At 47.7% G+C, this 18,998-nt stretch overlaps 1 protein-coding gene across 1 annotated transcript in view; it reads left to right on the forward strand.

Annotated features, from left to right (window-relative positions):
* naaladl2 (N-acetylated alpha-linked acidic dipeptidase like 2) overlaps positions 1-18,998 on the forward strand; it is a 1,042,014-nt gene that overhangs the window by 348,868 nt on the left and 674,148 nt on the right. The gene's annotated exons all lie outside the window — the stretch shown is intronic.

An 18,998-nucleotide genomic window follows, 5' to 3' on the forward strand; every position in this document is an offset into this window, starting at 1 on the left:
TTTTCCCCGGAACTTTTATTTCCTGGAACTATCTAGTAAATCGCGTTCACACCGGAATAAGTCTCTGAGCGGGCCGCTGACGTCACTTCTTCTTCTTTTGCTTTGGGTTTACTGGCAGGCCGCAACAACTTCACGGCGTATACTGCCTCCCGAAGTCCCCGGCCGGAAGTCCCCGGAATTGGGGACTGGCTTCAGTAGAAGCTGCTGGGACTTCCAGCAGCTTCTACTGAAGCCTTCCGAGTACATCGCCAGAAGGCCGACACCTCCTCATCACTCCACCGCTCCCATGTTTTCTTTTGTGTTGCCATTAGCTAATGCTAATAATGCTAATGCTAGCAAATAGCGTGGTTTGCAAATTGCCCAGCTAATCAGAAATTGGAAAGATTTTCTCCCCAGGAAAGTCCCTGCTCTCTAGCAGGGACTAAAAAGGGGTGAAAAGGTTCGCAAAAAAAAGCTTAAGTTCCAGATATTTTTGGTGTGAACGCAAAATCCCAGAAACTATTGGAACTATTCCTGGGAAAAGTACTGCTTTGTGAAAGCGCCTAAAGAGTTCAGTCCTGACACCATCCCCCATGACACCTCCCAACAGCTTCAGTCTCACACCTCCACGTCCCCCTCCCCTTCAGTGTCCCAATCTCCTACACCACTGCCCTCCCCCGACAGACCAAATTATCTCTATCAATGAGAGAGATGTAAACAGTCTTTTAAAAAAACTCAGACCCAGAAAAGCTGCTGGCCCTGACAATGTCTCCCCCTCCACCCTGAAACACTGTGCCGATCAGCTGTCTCCGGTGTTTACTGATATCTTTAACACCTCACTGGAGACATGCCACGTACCAGCATGCCTCAAAACCTCCACCATCATCAAGGATCACAGGATTAAATGACTACTGACCCATCGCCTGACCTCTGTGGTTGTAAAGTCCTTTGAGCCCCTTGTCCTGTCCCACATCAAATCCATCACAGACCCCCTCCTGGACCCCATGCAGTTTACCTACAGAGCCAACAGGTCTGTAGATGACACTGTCAACATGGCCCTTCACTTCCTCCTCCAGTACCTGGACACAGCAGGAACCAACGCCAGGATCCTTTTTGTGGGCTTCAGCTCCGCCTTCAATTCCATCATCCCGGCTCTGCTGCAGGACAAGCTCTCCCAGCTGCACGTGCCTGACTCCACCAGCAGGTGGATCACAGACTTCCTGTCTGACAGGAAGCAGCACGTGAGGCTGGGGAAACACGTCTCTGACCCCCGGACCATCAGCACCGGTTCCCCTCAAGGCTGCGTTATTTTCCCTCTGCTCTTCTCCCTGTACACCAACAGCTGTACCTCCAGTCCCAGGTCTGTCAAGCTTCTGAAGTTTGCAGACGACACCACCCTCATCGGACTCATCTCTGGTGGGGACGAGTCTGCCCACAGGTGGGAGATGGACAATCTGGTGACCTGGTGTAGGGACAACCACCTGGAGCTCAACGTTCTTAATACAGTGGAGATGGTTGTGGACTTCAGGAAGAACGCAGCCCCACCCGCCCCCATCACTCTGTGTGACTCCCCAGTAACTGCTGTGGAGTCATTCCGCTTCCTGGGAACCATCATCGCCCAGGACCTCAAATGGGAGCAGAACATCTGCTCCCTCATCAAAAAAGCCCAGCAGAGGATGTTCTTCCTGAGGCAGCTGAAGAAATTCAACCTGCCAAAGACGATGATGGTGAACTTCTACACCTCCATCATCTAGTCCATCCTTTGCTCCTCCATCATCATCTGGTACGCTGCAGCCATCAGCGTGTCATCCGCTCTGCAGAGAAGGTGATCGGCTGTAATCTGCCATCCCTCCATGACCTGCACGCCTCCAGGACCCTGAGGTGGGCAGGGAAGATAGTGGCCGACCCCTCCCACCCTGGACACAAACTGTTCACCCCCCTCCCCTCTGGCAGGAGGCTGCGCTCCATCAGGAGCAAAACCTCTCGCCACAGTTTCTTCCCCTCCACTACCGGCCTCATCAACAAGGCCAGGCCCCCCCACTGACACTTAACCTCAGCCACATCATAGACTCTATGCATTACATTAATGCACACAATGTTCAACAATGTTCAACAATATCTGTTTTCTTTTTTTTTAATGCTGCCGACGTGTATTCCATATTTTATTCCCCTTTATTTCATTCCATTGCAATGCAAATAATGTTATATTTTACCATCTTATTTAATAATTTTAAATATTTTTCTAGTTCTCCAACTGTGTTTTTAATTATTGTTTTACTTTTATGTATGCACCACGACACCAAGTCAAATTCCTCGTACGTGTGAACCTACCTGGTAATAAACCAGTTTCTGATTCTGATATTGTGACATGCAGCTGATCTCATAAAACATGATGAAAAGGTAATTATGTTGTTCAGCTAAAAGAACAATTACAGCTCATAAAAGATGTACATTAATACTATGTGCTTTATGTCACTACCATTAACTTAAAACATTAACATAACTTTAAACAAATACAGTTTGATAAATAAAAAGTATTACATAAATCAGCGGACGATGCCTTGTCTCATGTTGTGTTTGTTTTGATGGTGACATTTATTCCTGTAATTCACTTTGATGTGATACAGATGCATCATTTCCTTCAAGAAAATGTTCTGCACGTATGACCTTTTATGATTTAAACATGCTCGTATCATAAACAGTTTTCTTTATTAATCTTGAAGCTGGTAGATTTTCTCAGCATGCCAAAACACATTTCTGCCTCATCTTAAAAAGTATTGTATTTGCACAGAAGTTCTTCAGAAACCCTTTGACATAAATTGAAACAACCTGTCACTGAAGAAAAAAAGAAAATTCAGCCTTTAACGTGGGAATTTTGCCTCTGCCAGCAGCTGCAAAAGAGAGCAACTTTTTAAGTACCCTAAAGCTAGACTTGAGTTCCTCAGCTTTGAAGGACTCTGTTTTGAATTGTGCCTGGAGTTCTGTGTGAGTAGTAGTCTTCCATCCTTACAAGTGCTTCTCAAGAAGGAGGGCTGATCGTTTTAGAACTCAAAATTAGGCATTTTTCCAAATCCCATTCCTAGTTGGTTTTCAGCATAACAGTTAGGTAGGCCTGTCGCGATAATCGATAAATTTACTTATCGTACGATAAATAAAAATGGACTCGATAACTTTTCTGAGCTCGATAAATATCCGTTTATATAAAGATGTGACCAGCATTTTAGCCTGGAGCGCTGTGGCTGCCAGGCGCGCTATGAGGGGCGGGGCTGACACACAGCCAGGTCAGGACACTCCGTGTGCACGTGCAGCCTCGTAGCAGCCAAATTAATAATATTGCTTGTGAGATAATGTGTGCTCATATTTATTTATTTATATATAAAATAATAAATATGAATATAAATAAATATGAGCACACATTATCTCACAAGCAAAAAAAACCTCCTTAAAACAACAGTCAGACAGAGCTCTCTCTTTCATATATATATATATATGAAAGAGAGAGCTCTGTTTTCCATTAATTTTTTTGGTTGTGTGTGATTTAATTAATTTATTATAATTTAATTAATTTGTTTTATTTATTAATTTATATATTTTAAAATTATTTCACATTTCATTTGCAATGTTGAATGTTCAATAAAAAGTTACGTTTGAAAGGATGTACTTGAATTATTATTATATATTATCATTATGTCTAAAATGGTCTTAAAACGGTGCCGACAATATTATCGTTTATCGCAATAATTTCCAGAAAAATGTATCGTCCGACACAATTAATTATCGTGACAGGCCTACAGTTAGGGTCTATTAATAGTCTCCAGTAACCATCTCAAACTGGGAAATGTGAACTTCCTACTGAGAGGCAGGATTTCCATGTACGGTATGTACACCTATCATATGGTTCATATTTATTTTTATTTAAAGGTCCCATGTTATGCCTTTCCGGTTATTACCCGTCCCCTTGTGTGTTATGTAGCTTTTTCTGCATGTAAACGTTCTGCAAACGAGTCAAAAACCCTCAAAGTACACCCTGTAGCGAGTAAAACTCTAACACAGAAAATACCTGTCTATGCTGCCCCAGAACGCCTCGTTGTAGATTTATCTTTTTCCATTGTTGTCTTCCTGAGTATAGTGACGTAACGATACCCAGGTCAAAATGGACCAATCCACGGAGCTCCTCACAAACACACTCACTCAGCCTAATCTTTTCTCAGCGGTATCTCGCTGTCTCGCAGACCCCACGCAGTAACCAGGAAAGGACACTGGTAATCCAGCTCACACTGTTATGACATGTTATGCATAAAACAACCTCTAGATGTCTCTGTGGTTCGAACAGAAAGCCCATCAGCTAGCTTCCACTGAGGAAGTTGGCAGATATGTTTTCCAATAAAATATGGTAAATAAATGGCTAGATTCATGGTAATATTACTAAATCTAGTACTGCCTTATGAGTCTCAGAGTGAAAGAGTGATAATAATTTATATAGCACCTTTCATGCATGGCATTCAGCCCAAAGTTGCACACAGAAGAGGCCAACACAGGATATATATATTTGCTGTTAGGCCAGTGGTTTCCTGTTAGGCCAATTCAGCATATACAGTAAGATGAGCAAGTCTTTTTATTTTTTTATTATGAAAAACACTTAACATTACCTTTTTCCCCCAAAAATGTTTTTACAATTATAATTTATTATCTTTTATGAATATATCTGCCTCTCTGAAGAACCAGCACCTTACCGTGGTAGAGAGTTTTGTGTGCCCTGATGAACCTGGGGGCTGTGTTGTCTGGAACCTTGTGTTCCTGGTAGGGTCTCCCATGGCAAATTGGTCTCAGGCAAGGGGCCAGACTAAGATTGGTTCACAAGACCTCATGAAAGACGACACACGAAGTGAGGATACCCGGCCCGGAGGAAGTCCGGGGTCCCCTTCTGGAGCCAGGCCCAGAAGGAGGACTCGTCGGCGAGCGTCTAGTGGCCGGGCATGCCACGGAGCCCGGCCGGGCACAGCCCGAAAAGGTGACGTGGGCAACACCTCCGCTTCTCCATCCCGCGGGCCCACCACCTACAGGAAACAGTGATGGGGTCGGGTGCGCTGCCAGAAGGGTGGCAGTGAAGGCAGAGGGTTTCGACGGACCAGACCCGGGCGACAGAAGCTGGCTTTGGGGACGTGGAACGTCACCTCTCTGGGGGGGAAGGAGTCGGAGCTTGTGCGGGAGGTGGAGCGTTACCAGTTGGACCTGGTTGGGCTCACCTCTACGCACAGCGTCGGCTCTGGAACCTTACTTCTGGATAGGGGTTGGACTCTATTCTTCTCCGGAGTTGCTCAAGGTGTGAGGCGCCGGGCGGGTGTGGGGATACTCACAAATCCCCGGTTGGGTGCTTCGTTGTTGGAGTCTACCCCAGTGGACGAGAGGGTCGCCTCCCTACGCCTGCGGGTTATGGGGGGGAAAACTCTGACTGTTCTGTGTGCTTATGCACCCAACAGCAGTTCAGAGTATTCGGCCTTCTTGGAGACCCTGGAAAGAGTCCTGTATGGGGCTCCTGAAGGGGACTCTTTAATCTTGCTGGGAGACTTCAACGCACATGTGGGCAATGATGGAGACACTTGGAGGGGAGTGATTGGGAGGAACGGCCCCCCTGATCTGAACCGGAGTGGTGGTTTGTTACTGGACTTCTGTGCTAGTCATGGATTGGCCATAATAAACACCATGTTCGAACATAAGGATGCTCATAAGTGTACGTGGTACCAAAGCACCCTAGGCAGAACGTCCATGATCGATTTCGTTATCGTATCATCGGACCTGAGGCCGTATGTTTTGGACACTCGGGTAAAGAGAGGGGCGGAGTTGTCAACTGATCACCATCTGGTGGTGAGTTGGGTCGAGTGGCGGGGGAAGCCTCTGGATAGACCTGGTAAGCCCAAACGTGTAGTTTGGGTGAACTGGGAACGTCTGGAGGAGGCCCAAGTTCAGGAGGCCTTCAACTCACACCTCCGGCGGAGCTTTTCGGGCATTCCTGTGGAGGTTGGGGACATTGAACCAGAGTGGTCGGTGTTCAAAGCCTCTATTGCCGAAGCCGCGGCGGGGAGCTGTGGTCTCAAGGTCCTAGGTGCCTCAAGGGGCGGTAACCCTCGAACCTCCTGGTGGACACCGGTGGTCAGGGAAGCCGTCCGACTGAAGAAGGAGGCCTTCAGGGATTTGTTATCCCGGGGGACTCCCGAGGCAGTTCATTTTCATTTCGAACATTTATTTAGACAGATTGGTCCCTTGAGATCATCGATCTCATTTACAAGGGAGACCTGCATCATTTAGTTCCACATGAAACATAAAAACAACAAACAAACAAACAACAGAGGATATCATATTTACATATTCAACATTTACAAATACCCAGAGTGTCAGAAAGCATTTCATTTAGACGTGCCTTAAATACATTCAGAGAAATAAAAATGCTCAATTTCAATTTTGACTGTAATTGCAAGGTACCGACAGACCCGAAGGGCAGCAGCGGGTGTGGGAGAAGTTCGGAGAAGACATGGAAAAGGACTTTCGGGCGGCACCAAAGTTGTTCTGGAAAACTGTCCGACACCTCAGGAGGGGGAAGCAGGGAACCATCCAAGCTGTGTACAGTAAGGATGGGACGTTGTTGACCTCAACTGATGGAGTGTTAGGGCGTTGGAAGGAGCACTTTGAGGAACTCCTGAACCCGACAACTCCGCCCTCTATGTTAGAGGCAGAGCTGGAGTATGACGGGGGATCGACACCAATCTCCCGGGGGGAGGTCACTGAGGTCGTCAAACAACTTCACAGTAGCAAAGCCCCGGGGGTGGATGAGATCCGCTCAGAAATGCTGAAGGCTCTGGGTGTTGAGGGACTGTCATGGTTGACACGTCTCATCAACGTTGCGTGGAAGTCGGAAACAGTACCGAAGGAGTGGCAGAACGGGTTGGTGGTTCCCCTTTTTAAAAAGGGAGATCAGAGGGTGTGTGCCAATTACAGAGGCATCACACCACTCAGCCTCCCCGGGAAAGTTTACTCTAAGGTACTCGAAAGGAGGGTCAGGCCGATTGTCGAACCTCAGATTGAGGAGGAACAATGCGGATTCCGTCCTGGTCGTGGAACGACGGATCAGCTTTTTACTCTCGCAAGGATCCTGGAGGGGGCCTGGGAGTACGCTTATCCAGTCTACATGTGTTTTGTAGACTTGGAGAAGGCATATGACCGGGTTCCCAGGGAGTCACTGTGGGAGGTGCTGCGGGAGTATGGGGTGAGGGGGTCTCTACTCAGGGCCATCCAATCTCTGTACTCCCAAAGCGAGAGCTGTGTCCGGGTCCTCGGCAGTGAGTCGGACCCATTTCAGGTGAGGGTTGGCCTCCGCCAGGGCTGCGCTTTGTCACCAATCCTGTTTGTAATATACATGGATCGGATTTCGAGGCGTAGTCGTGGGGGAGGGGGTCTGCAGTTCGGTGGACTGCACCACTGCTTTTTGCAGATGATGTGGTTCGGATGGCTTCATCGGTCTGCGACCTTCAGCACTCACTGGATCGGTTCGCAACCGAGTGTGAAGCGGCTGGAATGAGGATCAGCACCTCCAAATCTGAGGCCATGGTTCTCAGCAGGAAACCGATGGACTGTCCACTCCAAGTAGGGAATGAGTCCTTACCCCAAGTGAAGGAGTTCAAGTATCTCGGGGTCTTGTTCTTGAGTGAGGGAACAATGGAGCGTGAGATGGGTCGGAGAATCGGAGCAGCGGGAGCGGTACTGCAGTCGCTTTACCGCACCGTTGTGACGAAAAGGGAGCTGAGCCAGAAGGCAAAGCTCTCTGTCTACCGCGCCATTTTCGTTCCTACCCTCACCTATGGTCATGAAGGATGGGTCATGACCGAAAGAACGAGATTGCGGGTACAAGCGGCCGAGATGGGTTTTCTCCGCAGGGTGGCTGGTGTCTCCCTTAGGGATCGATAAAGTGTCTGTGTCTTACAACCTAATCTCTTCTAACTCTGCTCCTGTCCGCCGTAACCTCCGTTCCCTCTCCCCCTCTACCTTTGCCTCATCGGTGCTCTCAGCCCTCCCTTCCTCTGACTCGTTCCAACTCCTGCCTCCAAACACTGCTGCAAAAACTCTCCTCTCAACTCTCTCATCCTCTCTGGACTCTCTCTGTCCTCTCACATCTCGGCCGGCTCGTCAGTCCCCTCCTGCTCCCTGGCTAAATGACGCACTGCGTGCTAATAGAACCATCCTTCGGGCAGCAGAGCGGAAATGGTGGAAATCCAAACACCATGACGACCTCCTAACCTATCAGGCTCTCCTCTCCTCTTTCTCTGCTTCCATCTCTCAGGCAAAAAGCACTTTCTTTCAAGATAAGATCCAATCTTCCTATTCCAATCCCAAAAAACTATTTTCTATCTTCTCCACCCTCTTGGACCCTCCCAAAGCACCTCCTCCCTTCTGTCAAGCGACTTTGTTAACCACTTTGAAAAAAAGGTTGATGATATTCGCTCTTCCTTTTCTGACTCACCTTTACTCACCGCTGGGTCACCAGACCCTCCCTTCACCCACACACTGACCTCCTTCTCCCCTCTCTCTCCAAGTGAGGTTCTTACCCTCGTTACCTCTGCCCGTCCTACCACCTGTTCTCTGGACCCTATCCCCTCAAACCTCCTTCAGACTATCGCTCCTGATATTCTACCATTTCTCACCCATTTCATCAACACTTCTCTAACTTCTGGTCACTTTCCAAACAGTCTCAAGGAGGCAAGAGTAAACCCTCTCCTTAAGAAACCCACTCTCAATCCGTCTGATGTTATTAACTACAGGCCCGTCTCTCTCCTCCCGTTCCTGTCTAAAACACTTGAACGCGCTGTCTTTAAACAACTCTCCTGTTATCTCCATCAGAACAACCTTCTGGATCCGCACCAGTCTGGTTTCAAGGCAGGTCACTCAACAGAAACTGCTCTCCTTGCTGTCTCTGATGAACTGCACACTGCTAAAGCAGCCTCCCTCTCCTCTGTCATCATCCTTCTGGACCTGTCTGCTGCATTCGACACAGTGAACCATCGGATCCTCCTTCGCACTCTCCAAGAACTTGGAGTTTCAGGCACTGCACTTTCCCTCCTCACCTCATACCTCAACGACCGCACCTACAGGGTTACTTGGAGAGGGTCCGAGTCCGACCCTTGTCAATTAACTACAGGGGTCCCTCAGGGCTCGGTTCTTGGTCCCCTCCTCTTCTCCCTGTACACAAACTCGCTCGGGTCTGTCATTAGCCCGCATGGTTTTTCATACCACTGCTACGCTGACGACACCCAACTAATTCTGTCCTTTCCCCGCTCAGAGACCCAGGTCGTCGCACGCATCTCTGCTTGCCTAGCAGACATCTCTCGGTGGATGTCTGCTCATCACCTCAAGCTCAACCTTGACAAGACTGAACTGCTCTTCCTTCCGGGAAAAGATTGTCCCACTCTTGACCTAACAATCAACATCGGCACCTCTGTTGTTTCCCCGACTCAGACTGCAAGGAATCTGGGTGTGGTCCTAGATAACAAATTGTCCTTCACTGCAAACATCGCTGCTACAACCCGCTGCTGCAGATACACGCTTTACAACATCAGGAGGATACGTCCCCAGCTGACCCAGACATCAGCGCAGATTCTGGTCCAGGCTCTCGTCATCTCACGCCTCGACTACTGCAACTCCCTCCTGGCTGGTCTACCTGCATGTGCCATCCGACCTCTGCAGCTCATCCAGAATGCAGCGGCTCGTCTGGTCTTCAACCTTCCCAAATTCTCCCACACCACACCGCTCCTCCGCTCCCTTCACTGGCTTCCAGTAACTGCTAGAATCCACTTCAAGACACTGGTACTTGCGTACCATGCTGTGAATGGATCTGGCCCTTCCTACATCCAGGACATGGTTAAACCGTACACCCCAGCACGTGCACTCCGCTCTGCATCAGCCAAACAGCTCGCTGCACCCGCACTGCGAGGGGGACCCAAGTTCCCGTCAGCAAAAACACGTGGGTTTGCTATCCTGGCTCCAAAATGGTGGAATGAGCTCCCCATTGAAATCAGGACAGCAGATAGCTTACACATCTTCCGACGCAAACTGAAAACTCATCTCTTTAGACTCCACTTCGAGCGATAGAATTACTAACAAAGCACTTATATACTAATAAAGGGCTGGCTTTCTAAATGCCAGTTGAGTAGCACTTGAAATGTTTGGCTCTATGAAACCTGATGTACTTATATGATTCTGTTTTCTTAAAGGTTGTATCTTCCTGGTCGAATGCACTTATTGTAAGTCGCTTTGGATAAAAGCGTCAGCTAAATGCAATGTAATGTAATGGATAAGGTGAGAAGTTCGGTCATCCGGGAGGGACTCGGAGTTGAACCGCTCCTCCTTCACGTCGAAAGGAGCCAGTTGAGGTGGTTCGGGCACCTAGTTAGGATGCCACCTGGGCGCCTCCCTAGGGAGGTGTTCCAGGCACGTCCAGCTGGGAAGAGACCAAGGGCTAGACCTAGAACCAGATGGAGGGATTATATGTCTTCGCTGGCCTGGGAGCGCCTTGGGATCCCCCAGTCAGAGCTGGTTGATGTGGCCAGGGAAAATAAAGTTTGGGGCTCTCTGCTGGAACTGCTACCTCCGCGACCCGACCACGGATAAGCGGGAGAAGATGGATAGATGGATGGAATATATCTGGTTGAATATGGGATTAGTTTTGTATCATAAAGATAAAGCAACACTTTCTCAGAATAAATCAAAACAATGAGTTTAAAAGAAAAAAAAACTGGGTCAAGCAAAATAAAATACATTTAAAAAATAAAACTATAAGTTGCAAACAAATCATTTGTTTAATCATGTAACCTATAAGTATCTTTTCTTTGTTTTAACATATATTTTTGTTTGCAGTTCTTGTTTCTTCTTTCTCAATGATTAGACTTTTGCTCTCGCTGCAGCTCTCTCATTTGCGCTCCTTCACTTTTTGTTTGAGATTCTGACACAAACCTCCCAGGTGGGCGGGACTTTCAGAGGTCCGTCCCCATTGGCCACTCAGTTTGTGAGTGACTGCCCAGTCCTCCAGCGATTGTATAGTGCTGGCAGCTGCGGTGCGGCAACAACACCTCTACATATCACACAGGTGACCAGTGTGTGGGAAGATGGCGCCTGTGTCGGTTCGCTGCTCCCTTAGCTCTCTGCCTTTAGCTATCCTGTTTTTGTTTTATGTTTGTCAGAATATCTCTGTTCTTCTCGTCTACGATCGCCAAGCTCTCCTCCACCTCAGACCCTCACTGGAGTTTATACTGCTATCCAAACCTACATCTGGCAACCATAAATCGCACCCCCCCCCACTCTACTGTCGGATATTCCCACCTACCTGCGCCGGTTGCCCTGCATCCTGCCTCGCCGAAAGCGCGGTGGTGCGCTGGTCCATCAAAAAGCACACCTGACAGCTTCTTCTGGGACTCATCCATGCCTCGGATGTCATGGCCCTCCCGCTGCACGCCATGTGAGGAATCCCTGTCTGTCCGGAACTGCGGCCTCTACTGAGCCCGCTGACAGCTCCTCCTGCCCGACTGACTGCTCCCGGCCCGCACGGCGTTCAACACGCACACCTTCGTCACACTACACCTTCGGCAATCCCGGAGCAAAAACTTTGCATGGCTTTGCTAAATGCTAGGTCGATAGCAAACAAGACGTTCCTGCTAAATGACTTCTTCACCTCTCGTGAACTGGATTTTATGTTCCTGACGGAGACCTGGGTCCACGCTGGCGAGTATACACCGTCCTCTGAACTCCTTCCTCCTGACTGTACATTCTTCAGCTCCCCCCGTACCACCGGCCGTGGTGGGGGCCTAGCATCAGGCGGACGGCCCGGGGGCAAGGCAGAGACCAAGGAGGGGGTCTCGGGTGGAAGGCCCGGGGGCAAGGCAGAGACCATGGAGGGGCGAAGACCACGACGGGCGAACTCAGGGGGCCGAGCATGAGGGCGAAGGCAGCGGCAGGAAGAGTCAGGGGGCCGGGCCCGAGGACAAAGACCGCGGCACTCAGGAGGCCGGGCTCGAGGGCGAAGACCGCGGCTCTCAGGTGGCCGGGCTCGAGGGCAAAGACCGCGGCTCTCAGGTGGCCGGGCTCGAGGGCGAAAACCAGACAGCTCCGGAGGCCAGGCAGGACCCGGTGTCGGCCGAACAGGAACCGGAGTCAGTGGGACATGCTTCGGCAGGATCCCCCACGGAAGAGGACCAGGAGTTGGCAGGACCCCTGGCGAGACAGGTGATGGCGGGGCCTCCAACGGAACAGGACAAGGGGTGGGCAGGACCCCCGGAAGAAGAGTTGTCGGCGGGACCCCCAGAGGAACAGTACATGATTGGCAGGACCCCCGGCAGGAAAGTAGTCGGAGGGACCTCCAACGGGACAGGACATGGAACTGGCAGGACCCCCAGCGGAACCTCCAACGGCACAGGACAAGGGGTTGGCAGGACCCCCGGCAGAAGAGTTGTCGGCGGGACCCCCAGAGGAACAGGACAGGATTGGCAGGACCCCCGGCAGAAGAGTAGTCGACGGGACCCCCAACGGAACAGGACATAGGGCTGGCAGGACCCCCGGCAGAAGAGTAGTCGGCGGGGCCTCCAACGGCACAGGACATAGGGTTGGCAGGACCCCCGGCAGAAGAGTAGTCGGCGGGACCCCCAACGGGACTGAACCAGGAGCTGGCAGGACCCCCAGCAAAACCTCCAACGGCACAAAACATTGGGTAGGGACTTGAGAGGAGACTCGAGAGGTGACTTGAAAAGGGACTTGAGAGACAACTCGAGAGGTGACTTGAGAGGGATCTCGAGAGGGAACTTGAGCGGAGACTCGAGAGGTGACTGGAGAAGGAACTTGAGAGGGGACTCGAGATGATACTTGAGAGGGAGCTCAAGAGGAGACTTGAGAGGGAACTCAAGAGGTGACTTGAGAGGGAACTCGAGAGGGGACTCGAGAGGATACTTGAGAGGGATCTCGAAAGGGGACTTTTGAGGGAACTCGAGAGTTGACTTGTAAGGAGACTTGAGAGGGAACTCGAGAGGTGACTTGAGAGAGGACTCGAGAGGGAACTTGAGCGGAGACTCGAGAGGTGACTGGAGAAGGAACTTGAGAGGGGACTCGAGATGATACTTGAGAGGGAGCTCGAGAGGAGACTTGAGAGGGAACTCGAGAGGTGACTTGAGAGGGAACTCGAGAGGTGACTTGAGAGGGAACTCGAAAGGGGACTTGAGAGGGAACTCGAGAGGAATCGAGAGGGGACTCGAGAAGGTACTCGAGAGGAAACTGGAGAGGGGACTGGAGAGGGGACTAGAGAGGGAACTCGAGAGGGGACTTGAGAGGGGACTCGAGAGGGAGCTAGAGAGGGAACTCGAGAGGGGACTTGAGAGGGAACTCGAGGTGACTTGAGAGGGAACTCGAGAGGGCTCTCCGGCCGCTGGCGTCGGCCGGAGAGCCAGTACTGGAGCCGAAACTGGAGTCGGGACCATGGCTACTGGGGCCGGTACTGAAGCCGGAACCATGGCTGCTGGGGCCAGGACTGGGGCTGGAACCATGGCTGCTGGGGCCAGGACTGGAGCAGGGACCATGGCTGCATGGGCCGGTTCTGGAGCCGGAAACATGGCTGTGGGAACCGGAACTGAAGCATGGATCATGGCTGTGTGGGCCGGTTCTGGAGCCAGAAACATGGCTGTAAGTTCCGGTTCTGGAGCAGGGACCATGGCTGCTGGGGCTGGCACTGGAGCCTGTACTCTAGGGAGAACAAGTCCAAATCAAAATCAAAATCTGCTGGGTCCATTGTTGGTCGTTTCATTCTGTTACGATGCTTGGAAAAGGTAAGACCCAAAAGCAGTATTAACGAAAAATGAGCTTTATTAAATAAAAAAAAGCTTTGGCAAAAAAGGCAGTATCCAAAATCTCCAAAAAGAAACGAGCAGCACAAGGAACACAGACCGTGGAATAACATGGAGGGGAAACACAAGGGCAACAGGTGAACACAATGAGACAATCAGACACACCAGGGAAACTAACGACAGGGAGGAGGACCAGACAAAACACAAGGAGGAAGACAAAACACTGAATGAACAGACTTACAAAACCTATAACCAGACAGACAACACTAAAACCGTGACATAAACCTCGGAGTGTGACACTCGATCCCTTACGCAGGAGTCGAATCACTTGCCCTTATGCGTCGTCTGCTTTCAATTAACCCCTCGACTGCCTCACAGTTCTCTGAGGTTTTTAATGCTTCCCTGATCTGTAAATTAGAGGTGAACTGTGCTTTTAGTGCTGATGAGCTTATCTCCATGTTTGACTCGACATGTACCCTAATACTGGATTCTGTTGCTCCTTTTACGCTTAGACGCACCAAAGTTCTCTCAGAGCCGTGGCTTAATGAATGTACTCACGCTCTTAGACGCGCTTACAGGCGTGCAGAGAGAAAATGGAAAAAGGATAAACTCCATGTCTCCTTAGAAATCCTTCGTGCTTGCCTTTCCAACTACCAGACGGCAGTCAAAGCAGCCAAAACGGAGCACATTTCTCTGTTAATCTCCAAAAACAGCCATAAACCTCAGGTTCTTTTTAATGTCCTCAACTCTATCATTAATCCCTGTGATGTTTCTCCAATTGTGCCATCGACTACTCTGTGATAAGTTTCTTACATTTTTTATCGAAAAAGTATCTGCGCTTAGGCTAGCCCACACTAGTGCTACCCCAGATCCTGCTCCTTTTCTGTGCCCTGCTGTCTTCGACCACTTTGAGCCTGTATCCCTCAAATCTCTCTCGGATGTAGTCAAGCACCTGCGGCCGACAAACTGCACCTCAGACAGCATTCCCTCTCGTCTTCTCAGAGATGTTTTCGAATCAGTTGGAGCAAGTATTGTATTGCTTATAAACGCCACGACCACTCCCAGCTGAATCCTGGCACCTATTGGCCACCCCAAACACCCTCACCAAGGTGGCCCAAACAATTTTAGAACATTATGAAAAAAAGTAACCTTTCACCATTCATCAATAATTAACATTAATAGAACGTTATATCGATAATGTCATCACTAAACTTACAATTAATTTAACTTATTTTCTTCCAAAACTTAATTATCCAAAGCCTCTGTACACCCCTTTCTATTTTCATGTTATGGTTTGGTCCTGCCTCCAAACGCAGTGCAGCAAAGAGTGAGAGCATGTTAGGAGCAGGGATGCTAGTACTTACGTGTGTGCCATGCAGTGTTGGGCAAGTTACTTTTAAAAAGTAACTAGTAATAGTTATAGTTACTGCTCTCCAAAAAGTAACTAGTTACTTTATAAGTTACTGGATTATAAAAGTAACTAGTAACAAGTACTTTACTTTACTTTAAAAAGAATAACAATAAAAATACAAGTTTTTGTGTTGTTTTTTGCTGACTAGTTCTCTGAAGGCATGCAACAGGCTCGACCGTTGCGATGGGCAGCATGTCCTCAACGACATACCTGGCCATCAATCTATTTAGTTGACTCTGGGTGACATGTGGCCATTTAAAAAAAGGTTGGCTGTTTAGATGGTGTTGCTCCATCTGGGTCACTGCCGGTGGTTGAGACGGTGGGGTCTTTGGCGACTAGTTTTATAGCCTCATTTACATTAGTTAGGTGCTTCAGGAGATTGGCATTGCTGTTTTTCGATGTGGACAATGCTTTCTGTCCCGCACACAGTTTACATTTTACCGTAATATGTTTTGCGTCCTTTATCCCCACAAATTGAAAATAGTGGTTATATTTCCAAGTTGCAAATGCGCTGCTGCTCTCGCTGATACTTGCATCTGCCATCGTGTGTGTGTGTGTGTGTGTGTGTGTGTGTGTGTGTGTGTGTGTGTGTGTGTGTGTGTGTGTGTGTGTGTGTGTGTGTGTGTTGGTGGTGAGCGTAGCCGTGTGTGTGTGTGTGTGTTAGCATTAGCAACTGTTCATGTTTGTGTATTGTCCATAGGTATTTTCCCCATAAGGCAAGACCCGCCCAACTCTGTCTCTGATTGGCTTACCCTGAAATGTTACCCCGCGTTAACCAATCATCACTCCTCTCTGGTTACTTTCACTTTTCCATGGTGCTTTGAGAGGACATCGCTGTATTCGCCTGTAAATTACATCCGCAGGGAGATTCGGTTCAGTTCCATCACATAATGTAACGCAGTAACGCAACCATTTAAATCACAGTAACTAAAACAGCGTTACTTAATGGGAATAGGTAACTATTTAGGCTATTAGTTACCGCAAAAAGTAGTTGCGTTACAGTAACGCGTTACCGTGTAACGTGGTACCAGTCCCAACACTGGTGCCATGTCTCAACGACTAACAAAGTCAGGCTTTCAAAAGAGAACAGAAAAGAGAGAAAGACAAAAGAAAGGGACTAAAGGGCAACAGTATGTCACCCAGTTTTTCAAAGAAAAGGTGGGTTTGGTCTATGAGTGGTGGAAATGTGTCTGTTTGCTAAGAGTAGTCCATTGTAAATAATAATTGTTATGTTTTTGTTTACTAAGCTGACATTAAGTACTGTTAATATCTATATAGAAAATGCAGAGGTTTTTAATTTCACTGCTCTTTTAGCTGACATTTAACAAATGCAGGTAGATTTTTAGCAGCTATTCATACTAAATCAGTTGCCCCCCTGGTGCCAGGACCAACAGATCCATCTCAGCAGCCCTGTCCCCCCATAATTGTTATATTTTCACAGCTCAGTGTCAGTAAATACTGTGCGGTTAGTATTGGACTACAAGATAGATGCAAGCCTGTACAGGTAGTAGGAGTTATTTAAAGCATAAATTAGGCGTGTGGCACAGTGGATAGAGCCTTGTTGTTGGGATCAGGGGGTCACTGCAGGTTCAAACCCCACTGCAGTCAGCATGTCGTTGTGTCCCTGGGCAAGACACTTCACCCCAAAATTGCTCCTCTGGGGATTGTCGACAGTATTGAGAATGTTAGTCGCTTTGGATAAAAGCGTCTAACAAATAATGTAAAAAATGAGTCGGTTGGGTTCTGGAGGTGTGGTTACAGCAATTGTGCTTGGTTGGCGTGGCCTGGGCCTGGTGGTGGGGCCCAATGTGATATATTTTCATGGGGCCCAAAATCCCTGGCGTGTATGGCCAGAGGGCAGGACCTTTAAACACATTTACTACCCAATAGCATTGTGAGGCTGAACAAAAGGACCTTTTGACTATGAAAATGTAGTCTTTTAAAAAAAAAGAAAACCTTTACTGACTTATTTGGATAGCTTAAAGTAATGTTGTAAAATTACAACCGGGGGCCTTACAGGGTTATGGGCTATTGTTTATTGTTATTTACTTTAAGATGTTTATTGTTTAAGATATCATTTAATTTAACTCTTATTTAAATGATGTGTGTGTGTCTCTGTATTCCTGATGATACACTGAGAGAATGAGCTCATAGTGCTGCTGATCATCATAAGCTAAACAGTCTGTATATTGCATTACATTTGTATAATGTAAGCTTCGTTAATGCCTTTGTTACCTCAAGGTTGGACTACTGCAACGCTCTGTATGTGGGTATGGACCAGGCGTCAATTAAACGCCTGCAGCTAGTGCAGAACGCAGCTGCACGTCTACTCACTGGCCACAATAGCGTGACCACCTCACCCCAATTCTGGCCTCACTGCACTGGCTTCCAATTCAGTTCCGAATTGATTTTAAAATCCTTTTATTTGTTTTCAAAGCCCTAAATGGGCTGGCTCCGGCCTATAAAGCTGAACTCCTGCAGCGCTTTACCCCAGCCAGAGCTTTAAGATCTGCTGACCAGCTGCTGCTGATAGTGCCCAAAACCAGGCTCAAAACCCGAGGGCACCGAGCCTTCGCAGCAGCTGGCCCTAGGCTCTGGAACACTCTGCTCCTCCATGTGAGGTCGGCCCAGACACTAGGGGTTTTTAAATCTACTCTTAAAACACACTTCTTCTCCCTAGCCTTCTAGTCAGAGCGGAGCACGACTCCTGACTTTTCCCTGTGTTTTTTATATATCTGTTGTAATTTATTGTCTTTTATTGTGATTGTAGTAATGTGTTTTTATGTGATTGTAGTATTTATTACATGTACAGCACTTTGGCCAGACCAAAAATCGGTTTTAAATGTGCTTTATAAATAAACTTTGATTTGATTTGATTAGAAGAACCAGCATTTCAATTATTATAATACTACAAGGGAAAATATATGTAACTATTGATCATTTGTGTTGTTTGTGCTGTACTATACGGTCTGTTTCTTTATTGTGTTAAGTGAGAAGTAAAGCTGTGCTATGAAAGTTAGCTTTTGCTACCTTTAGATCCATAACAATGCAAGCTAGTAGCCTAACAGTTCGCTACATAGCTAACAGTGACAGCGTTCAGACACCGGCACACACACTCAAACGGACTCGTGTGCCTGACTCTACCAACAGGCTTTGATAGCTTATTTTATTAAAATGCTAATTTGATATGAAAAAAATGCCACTGTACATATACATTTAATACATTTTATTATTATCCACCTTTTTGTTTTATGTCCTTTTATTTAGAACATTCTTTGAGACTTCATCTTCTGGTTCAAATTTCAATAAATGTAATTTGTATAATCACTCTTTTGTCTTTATTCTACGTGAAAATGTTAGAGATTCCATTCAAATCTGTTGATTATTCATATCTTCCTCAGGCTAGGAATAGTATGTCGAGTTTTTAAGGCTAAATGTATATAATTTTCTCACAGGATATAGAATGAGACAACAGTTTTTATCCATTGAGTATGAATGCTTGAGCTCTTCAGACCAACATAGTAAGATGTGAGCATGTTCTTAATTGGGTTGGTATGCAGCCTAGGTCTGCTCTGTTTAATAAAGCAAATCTGCCACTTTTATATTGTAGAATTTGTTAAATTAAAGCAGTCTTTAATTGTTTGTCCTAAACATAGCCATATATGCTTTTGAAATTTAACATGTCTTGGAATAAATAATAGCATACAGTTTATACTGTATTATGTATCACCTTTAGCTTG

The sequence above is a fragment of the Notothenia rossii genome, assembly GCF_949606895.1.
Source record: "Notothenia rossii genome assembly, chromosome: 1".
Classification (NCBI taxonomy): Eukaryota; Metazoa; Chordata; class Actinopteri; order Perciformes; family Nototheniidae; genus Notothenia; species Notothenia rossii.